The sequence below is a fragment of the Protopterus annectens genome, chromosome 2.part1 (genome assembly GCF_019279795.1).
Source record: "Protopterus annectens isolate FY-2018-M chromosome 2.part1, PAN1.0, whole genome shotgun sequence".
Taxonomy (NCBI): Eukaryota; Metazoa; Chordata; order Ceratodontiformes; family Protopteridae; genus Protopterus; species Protopterus annectens.
Window position 1 is genome coordinate 1970243361 of NC_056729.1, and position 14937 is coordinate 1970258297.

Genomic DNA, 14937 nt, shown 5'->3' on the forward strand with positions numbered 1-14937 from the left:
TGAAACACGAAGAACATCAACATAGAAACACAAAAACTTCCTGAAAAGGGGATGGATTGGATTATGGAGATAAGCATCCTTGAGTTCCAGAGACACCGTACAGGCATGAAGAAGCAAAAGAGAGAACAGAGTCTGAAGGGACAACATTCAGAATGTGGTCACCTACAGAAAAGTGTTTAGATGAGAGAGGTCTACAACTGATCTCCAAGTACCCTCTTTTCTGGGTACTAGAAACATCCTGGAGTAAACCCCCTCCCCCTTTGGGACACAGGCACCTCTTGAATAGTACCCAGAGTCAAAAGGTCTTGAAGCACCTCCGGGAAAAGCAGAGTTGCTCTCGAGGAGGCTGAGGAATGCCCATAAAAGGGGGAAGAGATTTTCAAATCATGAAATACCCCTGGCAAATAATGAACAGAACCCATGAATCCCAAGTAATCTGAAGCCAAACAGGAAAAGAGAGAGAGGCAAAGTGAAAGAGGAATGTGGCTGGGAAGAAACAGTCAGACACCACCTGGTTTATCTGGAAAGGAAGACTTCAGTGTCCCTGAAGTCTGAGTAGCCTTAGCTGGAGGAGTCCACTTACCAACCTTTTTGCTCTTATGAAGAGAGTGAGATTGCTTATTGGGGTAGTTTCTCCAAAATTTAGTTTCTCCAAAATTTAGTAACAGAAAAAACAAACACACGTTTGAGTTCCTGTAAAGCCTTCCCCTTATCCTAAAGGGACTTAAATCAGCAGCGGCTTCCCCAAACAAGTGTTTATTATCAAGAGGGGCATCTATCAACATAGCATTGATATCAGGTAAAGGATGAAGCCGAAGCCAAGAATACTTCCTCATTACTGATTCAAAAGCAGCACAGCCTTAGAAGAAGCATCTGCTGCATCCTAACTACACATAATGGAAGGACAAACCATCTGTGAGCAAGTCCCCAACAGGGAAAGAACAGAAGTTTTACTCTCGGAGTCTGGGAGATCAGAAATAACTAGAAGCCTGAGATAGGAGAGCCAACACATACCTGGACATATGGGTCTGACAATTAATAGCCCTGAAAAACAAGGAAGCTGAGGTGTGAATTTTCTTACCTAGCCTTTCCATGGTTCTGCTCGTCTTTATCAGAAGGCAGTAACTTGGGAGAAGGAAGCAAATGAGAGGGCTTGTCAGAGGCTACAGACACCACTGAGGGGTCAAGTAGCAGGACACATACAAAAGGTTAGTCCTCAGGCAGCCTATAAAACCAGGTTTCTTGGGAGCAAGGGGGCTAAGAAACAGGAGCTTTAGAAGCATTGAAAAATGCATCCAACTAAGCAGCCAAAACAAGGAGAATAGCAGAAGGTTTAGGAGATTGCATCTGCAGCAACTCATAGTACCTCTTATGGATCTCAGAGACCTGAGCACAATCCCATGTAGAAAGCCCCATCATCCTGGAGATTGTGTCCCCATAAGAAATTTCTTCAAAGGGAGTATCAGGAACCTTTCTAGTATTGTTTTTACTGATGCTGAGTTAAGCGTTCTTAGCAAACGTCTGACATTTATTCCCTCGGTTAAAGGGAATTTAAATGAAGCTCTTACTGAGCTAAGACTTTTTACTCGTTAACTTGATTTAAAATTAATACATAAAGACAATGAGAATATGGAAGAGAATGTATTAAAATGTTCTAGTACTTTTGTTCCTCGTAGCTCACCTAATGTCACAGCCTTTTTTAAAATGTGTGAGAATGATATGTATGACTTATTTTTTAAGGACTGTAATAAGAATAGGTTTAAATATTTTAATAATAGTGGATCCAAAAGAGAAGCTTTGATGAAATAAAGTGCTAGAAATTACATTATAGTTAAATAAGTTGACAAAGGAGGTAGAATTGTTATTAAGAATGTTGAGCAATATAATGCATTGATGTACAACTTATTATTGGATGATCAGGCTTAAGAAAATGAATAAATCTGTATTTAATAATATTGTTTATAAGGTTAAAACCTTTTTATATGAGTTATTAATGGAAATGAGTATTACCCCAGAGTTATACAACTATCTTTAAGTTGCTCATCCAGTTTGCCCTTTTATATACGGGTTACTTAAAATAGATAAAAATATTACACAACCCCCGATGAGGCCCATAGTATCTGGTTCCCACTGGGTAACTATAGGTATCTCCAAGTATCTGGAAAGCATTTTACATCCATTACTGATTCATAGTAAGAGTTTTATTAAAGATTCTAACCAAATGTTATATGATTTACATTGTTTCCTACGGACATCTTTTAATTTTGTTATGGTTACACTCAACATTAAATCACTGTTTATTGTCATTCCAAAAGATATAGGTGTTGAATGTATTAGAGAATTCTTGTTTAAACAGTGGAATTGCAACATACAAGACAAACCTTATTGTCGAATGTTAGAAAGTTTTAGAGAACAATGTTTTTCTACTTAACAACGAATATTACCATCAGATACAGGGAGTAGCTATGGGTACTTCTACAGCTAACAGCTATGCTAATTTAGTTTTAGCTCAATGGGAAGAACAATATATTTATAATGAAGACCCACAAAGAGGTGTATTTCAGAATAATAAGGTTAGGTTTTACAAACGCTTCTTGGATGACATTTTTTCTTGTGGGCATGGGAAGTAATTGAGCTACAGAAGTTTGTTACATATGTTGGTCAAACTACGAATCTTCTTAAATTTGAATTAAAACATGCCTCTGATAAGACAGACTTTTTAGATATAATTTTTTAAGTACTAAAACCAATTGCATATAACTATTCATAAGAAGAATGTACAAGCTAGTAAATATGTTCATGCGGATACATGCACCCCAGATATATTCATACGGGTATAGTAAAAAGTCAGTTTTTAAGAGACAGTAGACGTAATACTTCATCTAATTTTTGAAAAAGAAATGGATGGCATGGTCACAGATTTTACTCAGACAGGATATGACAGAAAAATGATAGAAGATACTAAGTAGTTACCTCTTTGCACTTTACTACTGGTAAACTCTATTTATTAGAGAATAAATATGAATATAATCAAAAGGATGTTTGTTTAAATAAGAAAAGATGGACTTTGGGCTATTTAAGCACAATATGTATACTTCTGGTATTAAAGCTGTAAATAGAAAGGAATTGGTCAATTTATACTTATGTTGCTTTGTTATAAATATCTGAAAAGAAGAGATGAAAGAACATTTTCAGATACTGGCAAGTGTACTATGCCTTGTTACAACTGTAGTTTTTGTAAGTTTTTAAATACAGATAAATGTTTTATACATCCTTTAAGACAAACTAATTTTTATTTTAGGGTATTTGCCACCTGTAACTCAGAAAATGTTACATATTTAGCCAACTGTGAAAAATGTTCAAGTTTCTATATAGGGAAGACTAACAGGAAACTCAAAGATAGGATTTCTTCCCACCTATCAGAAATATGTAGGAAATTAGATACCAATGCCCTCTATAAACATATTCAACAATCAGGGGAACATCACATTTTTAAATTTAAGAGTATTGGAAAGTATAAATATTTAGGACAGAGGGGGAGATTTAGTAAACAAAACAGAGTTGGCTGAGTGTAAGTGGATTAATTACTTTATGGCTGATATGCCCCCTGGTATCAATGCAGTGTGTAGTATAAAACCTATATTAAAAGACAAAAATTGTTATATATAGTATAATTTTATAAGAGTACCTTCTAGTGAGATGTTTTAATTATGTAATTGACTGGTTCACTATTAGGCTGGCTAATTACTTGATTTTATAATTTATTAAATTGTGGAAGTTCACTGTATTGTTAAGTATTGAAAAAGAGCTGTGAGCTTGAAAGCTTTGCATTTTATTGTTTTTCACCTAAGTGTTTTAGTCTAGAATCTGGTTTTTATCTTGTTGGAGTATCAGGACTGGTAGCTTCCTTGTCCTCTGACCCATGGTCCAAAGGAGAAGACATTTAAGAAAAGTAAGCAAGGGATTCCTCATCAGAATCAAACCTAAGAGGAACCCTGTTCCTGGGTCTTTTAAGTGGAGTACAGGACCAGAACAGAAACCCCCTGAGGAGGTTTCAATACCATCAAAGCATTAAACAAACCCTGAAGTAAAGGCCTGCCACTCACTCTGTGGATCCCTAGGGGCAGGAGAAACATGTTTATTTTTTTTTTGTTTTTTCTTTAATGGGATGTCTGCCTTGTAAAATTTGGAAGGCTCTGACCCAGGATGGTATTCAGTAACAGCAGTAGAGACTTCTTCCCTTTCTAAAATCTGAGGAACACCTCTAGGCCCCCTCAGAAAGTACAGTTATGTACACTTACCATAAATGTAGATGTTTGAGTGCATTCACTGTTGCAGTCATCACACTTGGGTTATCTGTCTGCAGGTAGCCCTCAGTTGGCCCGAATACCAGAGTCTTGGGATTTCTGCGCCGGTTGCTGTCGCCTCTTCCATGACGTCAGGTCGTCAGGGGTATAAAACATGCAGCCAACACCATCAGCTTTTCTTTCCCTAGATATCAGGAGCCTCCAAAATAGGAAGCTATTACTTGGTGTGGAACACCTCCAGTAAAAAAGTAAACATTCCTGCCATAAAATATGGCCATAAAGAGGATAGGTAGAAAGGATATAAAAAAAAACAGGGGGATGGAGGGGGCGAAACCAGGACTGCAACAGTGAATACACTTGAACATCTACATTTATGGTAAGCGTACACAACTGTACTATGTTCTTCATGTTTCACTGTTGCAATCATCACACTTGGGTTGATTCCCAAAGCTGAGGAAGGGCAGAGGCAATCAAGATGTGTTAGGGCTGGTTAGCAGGCCCTGTAAGACTGCTGTAGCAAATCCAGTTCTGGATTTAGAAAAAAATAGGTACGTGGTAATGCTTGGTGAAGGTGTGTACAGAACTCCACTTTGCAGCTTCCAAGATGTCCCTTGTAGGGACTCCCCTGAGAAATGCTGTAGAGGTTGAAGTAGCTCTAGTGGAATAAGTTCTGATCCCTAGAGGGGGTAGGTTTTCCATGGTGCTTGTAGCAGAAATAGAAGCAGTGTGCTATCCATTTGGAAATGGTTTGCTTTGAAATGGCCTTGCCCTCTGCCGCTGTAGCAAAGCTGACTAGCAGCTGGTCAGATTTTCTGAAAGGCTTAGTCCTGTCCAGGTAGAACCTGAGCTATCTATGCACATTCAAGGAGTGCAGGATCTTTTTTTATTCTGAGGATTAGGGAAAAAGGTTGGCAAATGGATGGATTGGTTTAAAGCCACACTGGACACCACCTTGGGCATAAAGGAAGGGTTAGTCCTGAGGGAAACCCTGTCAGCATGGAAAATAATGAAGGGCTTCACCGCCATTAGTGCCTGTAACTCAGACACTCTTCTTGCTGAAGTAATAGCTAGAAGTAAGGCTGTTTTCCAAGAGAGGAATTTTAACTCTGCTGAAGCAGCATGTTCAAAGGGGGGGTGGGGGAGTGTAAGCTTCTCCAGTACAAAGTTAAGGTCCCAGGTCGGGGTGGGAGCTCTCCTAGGGGGGCCTTAAATTGTCAGCTCCTCTCAGGAACTGTTTGATGAGAGGGTGAGAAAAGAGATGAAGCTCAGTATTATAATGAGCTGAGATGGCAGCGGCATGAATCTTAATGGATGAGAAGGATAGGCCTCTGTGGAGCAGCTCTGCTAGATAATCAAGGATTTGAGGTACGTTGGGCACAGCTGTGTCCTTTCCTTGAGACTGACTCCAAGAACAATATCCTTTCCACTTTTCAGCATAGGATTTCCTAGTACTAGGCCTTCTGGCTTCAAGGATGACGTCCAGCACCTGTTTGTTGATTGATGCTGGTGGTGCATTTAGGGAATAAGCCAGACTGAGGTTTAGGGTTTGCAGCTGTGGATGCAAAAGCTTTCCCTCTTGCTGAGACAGCAGGGAAGGTGTGTGATGTAGGTGCCAGGGTAGCACTGCTGTTACTGCGTAGGAGTGAGTACCAGTGCTGGCGTGGCCTGTCTGGTGCAATAAGGATTGCCCTTGGCCTGTCCTGTTTGATCTTGAGCACTACTCTTGAGATGAGGGGCAGAGGAGGAAAGGCATAAATTGAAAGGTTTTCCCATGCAAAGGATAGGGCGTCCACCTTCCAGGCTCTGCTGTGAGGGTTCCTGGTGCAAAAGTTGCTCAATTGGTGGTTTTGGGGGGAGGCAAAAAGGTCCACCTCCAGTGTTCCCCCACCTCTGGGTTAGAAGTTTAAATGAGTTGGGGTCCAGTTTCCACTCGTGAGGGTCCAGCAGACTTCTGCTTAAGTCGTCTGCCAGTGAATTTTGCTTGCCTGGCAGGAATTGAGCTTATAGGTGCACTTGGATGTTCAAGGCTGTGTTCTACAGAGCCATGGCTACCCTGCAGAGTGGGTAAGAATGAGTTTCTCCCTGCTTGTTTATGTACCACATAATTGTGGTGTTGTCTGTCTATCAGCAGCTGTCCTGGAAAGATAAGGTATTTGAAGACTGTCAGAGCATTCTGTACAGCTAGCATCTCTTTTTGATTGATATGCAGGGGAATTTGTTCTGGGCTCCATTTGCCTGCCATGTAAGCCCCCCATGCATAGTCTGATGCGTCTGTTGTCAGGGTTTGGGCAGCGAAGGGTTGAGTGAAAGGAGGTCCCTTGTTGTGGATGCATGCTTCTGCCCACCAATGGAACTCTGCCCTTAGAAAAGGTATGATAGGAATCACTGTTTCCAGGTCCTGAGAATGTTGACCCCAGAGATTTTTTTTTTTTTTTTTAAGTACCACTGAAGTTTCCTCATATGCAGTCTTGCATATGGAATTAGCAGAATGCATGAGGCTATCAATCATACAAGTATGGGTAGATTTGACTATTTCTCTGCCTGCAGTATGCAATGGCTGGAACCAGGCATTTTGTGAATACTCTGGGCGCAGTAGATAAGCCAAAGGGAAGTGCAGAGAACTGATAGTACATAGAGCCTGCCCTAAAACGTAGATATTTACTACAATACTCCCTTATGGGGATGTGCGGATAAGCTTCTTTTAAGTCTAGGGTGACTAACCAGGCATCCTTGGCTAGCATAGGAAGAAGCTGTTGCAGTGTAAGCATTTTGAATTTTGGGACCACCAGAAAGGTGTTCAGAATAAATAGATCCAGGATAGGGTGTCAAGAGCCCTCTTTTTCTGGGCAGCAGGAACAGTCTGGAGTTGAAACCCTGTCCCCTCTGTTCTACTGGAACAGGCTGCATAGCCCTGATATGGAGAAGGGAAAGTACTTGCTTTTGCGCGTCTGCCCATTGGTTTGGAGGAAGGTCTGGCAACCTGCTTGGAGTTGGCAGTGAATGGAAGTAGAATCTGTATCCTTGGGATACAATGTTTAGAACCCATTGGTCCTGAATAATGGACGTCCAGTTTTCTGCATGAAGGGCGAGTTTTCCTCCTAGGGGCGCAAGTACTTGGGCATGGCTGGGAAGGCTAATTGGAAAGTCATTGTGAACTTTTTTACATTTGGGGGTGGCTTACCACTCCCTGGTTTTGAGGTGGAAACACTCCATTGTTTAGATCTCTGCATACCCTCAGACTGTAGTCTTGGTGGTCTGTTTCCCATGGGTTTGGACTGAGAAGGCCTGAGAGGGAACTGGAAAGGACCAGTTTTTTGAACGCCAATGCCTACTGAATCTAGGTGGCTGCACCTGTAAGAAATCTTTGACGGTTTGCATAGATTTAGCTTTTTCTTCCATCTTTTTTAAGAACAACTTCTGTTTTACTGCCAAACAAACGCTCCTGATTTAATGGAGCATCTAGTAATTTTGCTTTGACATGATCAGGCAAGACTAGTTCCTTTAGCCAAACATGCCCTCTCAGTACAGAACCAGTGACAGCAGCCCTGCAAGATGCTTCTAAGGCATCAAACCCGCACTGCAAATTATGTTTACTAACTTGGTTTGCAGACTGCATTAACTCTTGTAAATCTTTATTTTCTGCACAATCTGGAAGTAACACCATTTTTTTGTTTAATTAGTTCCATAATATGTTGTTGGTACTTCAACATGTGAAACTGGCAATTCAAAGTTCTGATGGCAAGAGTTGCAGAGGTATATACCTTCTTACCCCATCTGTCTAAAGCTCTAGCATCCCTGTCTGAAGGGGTAGGGTTTTTAGCTGTAGTAGCCTTAATTCCTTTAGGTCCCTGGGAAATGGTCTCTGCATCCGCAGTAGGATTCCTAAAGAGAAATTTGAGAGAGTCAGGTACTCTGTAGTACCGGTCAGGTTTTCTAGGAGCTGGTGGTAAGGTGTCAGGAGTAAGACTGGACTCCAAGAAGACATCATCCACAATATCCAGGACAGAGGGTATAGCTAGAGGCCTGTGCTGAGGCAAATCTAAAAATTCCGAGTCTCTTTATAGACTGAGGATAGCCCTGGCCTTCCCAACAGAAGTGCTCTCTTAAGGTATGCAAGGTTTCACCAAAAGAAAAATTCTCTGGAGGGGAGGCAGAGGGAATGGATTCCTCTGCATCCGAGTCCTCATAGGTAGGAAAGGGTATGTCCTGGTAATCAGAAGGGTCAGAGTCATCAGACTCCTGGTCTGTAGAATCAGAAGAAAATTCAATTCTTTGTCTTTTGGCAGGGGAAGGCTGGCTTCCCCTAATTAGAGTAATAAAGTCTTCAGCCATTCTAAGCATTGGTTTTTATGGCATGGGAGCTTGAGCATACGCTTTGTACGTTGGTTTTCTAGGCGTAGTGCGACCTCTGGGCCTGAGAAACTCGGTAGTTTTAGTTGGAAATGAAGTTGTCGGTTTAATATGATTATCGGTAGATCTGAATACACCCTCAGAAGCTGGTGCCTGAACAGCGGCTCTGGACCAATCCAAGGTAGAGACATCCGTAGGTTCCATAGTCAAAGAAGCATCTCGCTGCATACTGGACTCCGAATGGGTCTCAGCAGAGGCCTGCAAATCTGTAGTAGCAGGCATCAGGAGCTGCAAAGGCTCCTCACTGAGTACCGGCAGACTGGCGACTAGCTTAGTGGAAGCGTTGGCAGTTTTTGACCTATGCGGTCTCTCTCTGTCTTTGTGCTTTTTCGGAAGATCGGTAGTCGGATGGCTTACCGAAGCCATTTCGGAAAATGGAGAACAAGAGTGAAAGAATTTAGCTACAAAAATAACCCGATGAATGGTTCGGGCATTAAACAAGGCACAAAACCGACAGCGAGGGGCGTCGTGGTCTGGGCCTAAACAGGAGACACAGTAAGAATGAAAATCTCTGTGAGGTATTTGCTTTTCACAGGCAAGATAATTGTTAATTTTTTCTGACATCAGTTAGAGCAAGAAAAATCAATCCCCAACTGGGTATTTAGCTTTAGAAGACTTCAGGTCTGAAACTCGAAAAAAACGAAAATTTCAGGTAGTGGCCGACTGGCACTTGCGAACTGCTTCGGGTTCCTTCTCAGCAAGAAAGACTGATGCAATGGCTTCGGCTACATGTTTTATACCCCTGACGATCTGACGTCATCAAAGAGGTGACAGCAACCGATGCAGAAATCCCAAGACTCTGGTATTTGGGCCGACTGAGGGCTACCAGCAGGCAGATAACCCAAGTGTGATGACTGCAACAATGAAACACGAAGAACATATAATCAATTGTGGTTCTCCCTGAATGCCTGAAATGGATGTCTTCAAAGCCTCATTGGATGTGCTTAAATCTGGATTCCCCGCTGGTCTCAAACCTGTTTCGCAGCACAGGAATCCAACAACAAAACTGGGCTAACTTCTGGCATTCAATAACCTTGGGAGAGCATCCAGATGCCGGACAGGGGAAGATTCTAGCCTAGGCTTTTTAGCCACCTTTTTACCTAATGGCTGACCCTCAGAGGGCAGGAAGTTCCCTCCACAGTATCTTTAGCGAGAAACTTAAGTTGCTGATTCTCTACATATAGCAATAAGGAAGAAAGCTTTCTACACAGAGTTTCTGGTACAAAAGCCTGACAGATGGAAGAGGACGTACGGTCGTGTGACACACCAAGGCAAAACAAACACTGTTTATGGGGAATCTGCCTCCCACACTGGCATTTACCTTTCTTGGATGACATGAAACCCCACAAGCAACCGAAAGACAAGTGAAAAAGAAACCTCAATGGGTCATTTATCTGCAATAGCTCAGAAACCAACAACGGAACATAGATATTCAGACTGATGTTCGAGAGATGGGGTTCAGACCGACAGCAAAGAGGCTCTGAGGATGGTATGTCCTAAGTCACCTTTACGCCCTATGCCACAGGAGCAGCGTGTGTGTGACATACAGCGTACCTTAAAGCAATTCTTTGTTACACTGGCCGGACATCAGGCTGCCCTAGGCAGGGAATCCCAAATGTAAAGAATACTGCAACAGTGATATGGAAGGACATCTCAAGATGCAACTTTTTCATTTTCTCTACATCTAAAAGAACAATGTCCAAAAAATTCCAAACTGTTTAACAGCCACAACTCTGTACCGACAGGCTCTACAAATAGATATACGAGGACATAAGAAAGTGTCAGAATGCTAAGTTGCGGTAGACTCGTTTTGGCTTCCACTGGAGGCAGGTATATATGCAGCACATATCCAAAACATATTGTTGTGTTGTCATTACAACAGAAGAAAAATATACATATATTTTACATATATACATTTTTCCAGTAAGAGAACACATTTCAATAACTGGAAATGTGGCATTATCAAAATTCCATATGCTATGGGTACAGTGTGCTACAGTCAAATTCAGCACTGAACTGAACTGAAATCCTAATGGCTAAAATGTCAGTCTTATATGTACTCTGTATTTAAGCATATTGGGTGACATTGTGTCACAGGGAGTAGCACAATTGCCGCCCAGCAAGACACTGTCTGTTTCAGTTCTCATCTTGGGTGCCTTCTATGCATGTCTTCCCTGTGCTTACATGGGTTTCTGCTGGGTACTCACTATCATCCCACAACCCAAACTCATGCAATAGGTGTACTGATGACTATGTAGGGATGTGCCGATGTGGAACAAAGGCCCTGCAATGTACTTCAGGTCCCTTAATTGCTAGTAAACTCTGTGGAGGATGTAAGTTACTCATGGGGTCACTAAAGGAGTCAGAGGTGATTCAACAGCATAGGATGAAAGATCTTCAAGTAATTATCACAAAGTTCTAAAAACTGTGACAGGGACTCATAGCACCTTTATATATGGGTACCAAATGCTGAGTTTCAAAGGTGTTTCACTGGCATAGACTGGGCAAGCTACATTATACTATTTTATTGGAATACAGAGCTTCTGCCAGCACAGCATAAATATTTCACTAGGCAAAGCATAAATATCGCAACAGCCAAAATCAGTTCAACCACCTCAATCACATGCATCCCTTAGCTTTTTTCACCCTCACATAGATATACATCTTTTTACACACCACCAACACTATAGTACTTCTTGTGGAAATACATGCGTTATCTTCTCTTCCCTCTGTGTCTCTTTCCACCCAACCCATCTCACCACCTCACTTCCACTATAATCCTTCTTAATCAAGTAACACCTTTAGTACCTCTGTTTAAACTTGTCCATTTAACATCTTTCCAAGTCTCTCGTCACCTCGTACGTACAAACTACACAAACCTCCTACATTCATTATATCATTACCGCTACCATTTTCTCTGAAACCTAAATTAATTTCTAGAAATACAAAAAAATACTCCTCAGTCAAAGCAGCTACTTTCTGAAATAAGCATTTCACCCAGAAACAAAACATTTGTTTTTTTAACCAGCAACCCTATCTACAGGATCTAAAAGTATCTGATTATGTTCACCCAAACCCAGGGCCACACTGTCAATCTACAGTAAATGTCACATGATATGACTCATCAGTTCCCACGCCACCACCTCAACATGCAAATAAAACAAGTCTTTATTTGCTTAGTATATATAAGAAGCTGCCCAAATTACATGCATGGATAGTTAATCACTCACCTGCCATTATTATAGCTAGAGAAACTTGGCTAAAACAGAAAATACAGGATAAGGAAATTGTACCACCGGCTCATAATGTGCTTAGATTATATAAAAAAAAAGAGAGAGACACAGATGGTTTTGCTATAATCTAAAAAAAATAATTGAATTTGTCAATTTATCCACTTAGCCTCCTAAAATCAGTAATGCAGACATATCTATACTCAACATTAATAAATAGAAATAAATAAACCAAAAATAATGGGCATCAAAAATCCCTCTGGGTAATAACATTAACATTGCTGAAGAACTATTCTCATGGATGTCCACCAACATTCCACAAGGAATTCTTATTCTTGGGGACTGAAATATTAACTTGTCAACCATACAAAAGTGATACTTCCAACAACATTAATTGTTGCGTTTAACTTATAAGCACCCCAACCACATGTCAACAGTGACAGAAATCTACCTTAGACTGGCTAATGCTAACTTCTCAAATAAAATTACATCTACTGGATTACTCCCCAACACATTTAAGTGATCACCTCACCACTTACGCTGTTCAGAGAACATAGCTATACACAAAAAAAAATCGGGTTCCTATCAGCATCTCGAACGTTGACAATATCGAATACAACATTGTTGATGCGAGAATGCCGAAAGTGCAGAACATCGAACGGGTAAACAGAAATCTCTGTAAGGAGAGATTTCCATTTACTACAATGTAGTGCAGTCTCGGATTTGGTATATGTAAGTAGCGGGGGGTGTGGGGGGGGGAGAGTGGGGGTCTGAAAGCTATCAGGGCGTGCTGAACAGCTAGCATCTCTTTTTGGTTGATGTGCAGATGTATTTGACTTGGGCTCCAATGGCCCTGAATGCACCTGCCGTCCAGGTGAACACCCCAGGCATAGTCTGATGAGTCTGTGGTGAGGGTCTGGGCGGCATGGGGTTGTGAGAAGGGAAGTCCCTTGTTGTGGTTGCATGCTGCTGCCCACCAAAGAAAATCTTTCCTTAGACAATGTATCATTGGTATGACAGTTTCCAGTTCTGGAGAGTGTTAACACCAAAGGCTTTTTAGGTACCACTGTAGTTTCCTCATATGCAGTTTGGCATATGGAATGAGTAGAATGCAAGAAGCTATGAACCCCAGAGCTTGCAGGATTTTCCTTGTGGATAACTGGGTTCTGGTGGCTAGTTGAGATAAGTAGCCTGTCAGGTAAGCTTGTTTTTCTGGAGTAAGGAATGCCATCTGGGATGCTGTTTCCTGGCTTGCTCCCAGGAATACAATTTTTTGTGTGGGGACTAGTTTTGATTTCTTTTTGTTGATAGTATACCCCATGGAGGTAAGTAGGTCCTTTACAAATGTCAGGTATCACCAGAAAGGTGTTTAGAATGGATAGATTGAGGATTGGGTGCCAGGTGCCCTCTTTTCTGGGTACCAGGAAGAGTCTGGAATAGAAACCTTGGCCTATCTGGCCTGCAGGAACATGCTGTATTGCCCTCATGGGGAGCAGGGAAAGGACTTGCTTTTTTGCCTCTGCCCACTGGTTTGGAGGAAGATCTGGGAACCCTTTTGGGGATGGTAATGTGCGGAAATAAAATTTATATCCCTGGGACACTATGTTGAGGACCCATCAGTCGTTGGTACTAGAGGCCCAGTTGCTTGCATGGAAGGAGAGTTTTCCTCCTAGGGGCAAAAGCAGGTGGGCAGAGGTAAGGGGTGGTGGTGTAAAGTCATTGTGAGTTCTTACCATAAGGGGGTGGGCTTAGCACTCCCTGTTTTTGAAGAGGAACTCCATTGCTTAGATCTCTGCATTCACTGGGGCAGCTGTCTGGGGGAGTCTGCTTCCCCTGGGTCTGGGCTGAGCTGGCCTGGTGGGGGCCGGAAAGGACCAGTGCTTGGAGGGGCAATGCCTACTGAACCTCGGAGGCTGGACCTGTAAAAAGTCTAACTGTCTGCATAGATTTAGCTTTTTCTTCCATCTTTTTTAAGACCTCTTCTGCCTTGATGCCAAACATATTTTCTTTGTTCAATGGTGCATCCAATAATTTTGATTTGACATGGTCTGGCAAGGTCTGTTAATTAAGCCAAGCATGTCTTCTAAGGACAGAACCAGTGACTGCTGTCTTGCAAGATGCTTCTAGGGAGTCAAAGCCACATTGCAAGGTGTGCTTAGTAACTTGGCTTGCAGAATGCATAAGCTCTTGTAATTCTTTATTTTCTGCACAAGCAGGAAAGGAAGAAATTTTTTGTTTGAGGAGTTACAAGGTATGCTGATGATATTTCAGCATGTGGAACTGAATTTAGTGCTCTAATAGCAAGAGTAGCAGAGGTGTATACTTTTTTACCACATCTGTCTAAAGTTCGGGAATCCCTGTCTGAGGGGGTGGGATTCTTAGCTGAGGTTGCTTTAATTCCTTTAGGTCCTTGAGAGATGACCTCTGGGTCAGCAGTAGGGTTTTGAAAAGGAATTTATGAGAGTCAGGGACTCTGTAGTACCTGTCAGGTTTCCTGGGAGCAGGAGGAAGGGTGTCAGGAGTTAAACTGGATTCTATAAAAACATCATCCACAACATCCAGGACAGGAGGAATGGCCAAAGGTCTGTGCTGTGGTAAATCTAAGAATTCCCCGAGTCTCTTTTTTGACTGAGGATAGTCCTGACATTCCCACTGGAAATGCTCCCTTAAAGTATGAAGGGTTTCACCAAATGAAAAATCCTCAGGTGGAGAGGCAGAAGGAATGGATTCCTCTGCATCAGAATCCTCATAAGCAGAGAGGGATTGCATGCCTTCATATTCAGAAGCATCAGAGTCATTGGACTCCTGTTCAGATAAAACTACTGGGGACAAGTCTCTTTCTTTTGAAAGGTTTAGCCTGGCTTCCCCTAATAAGCATAATAAGGTATTCCGGGCTTCCCCTAATAAGCATAATAAGGTCTTCTGCAATTTTAAGCATGTGACATTGAGGCAAGGAAACAGGTGCCTGAACCTGGGTCGTCATTTTTTTG

At 41.9% G+C, this 14937-nt stretch overlaps 1 protein-coding gene across 5 annotated transcripts in view; it reads right to left on the bottom strand.

Annotated features, from left to right (window-relative positions):
• LOC122794710 (trafficking protein particle complex subunit 13) overlaps window positions 1-14937 on the bottom strand; it is a 1187860-nt gene that overhangs the window by 105548 nt on the left and 1067375 nt on the right. The window lies entirely within an intron of this gene.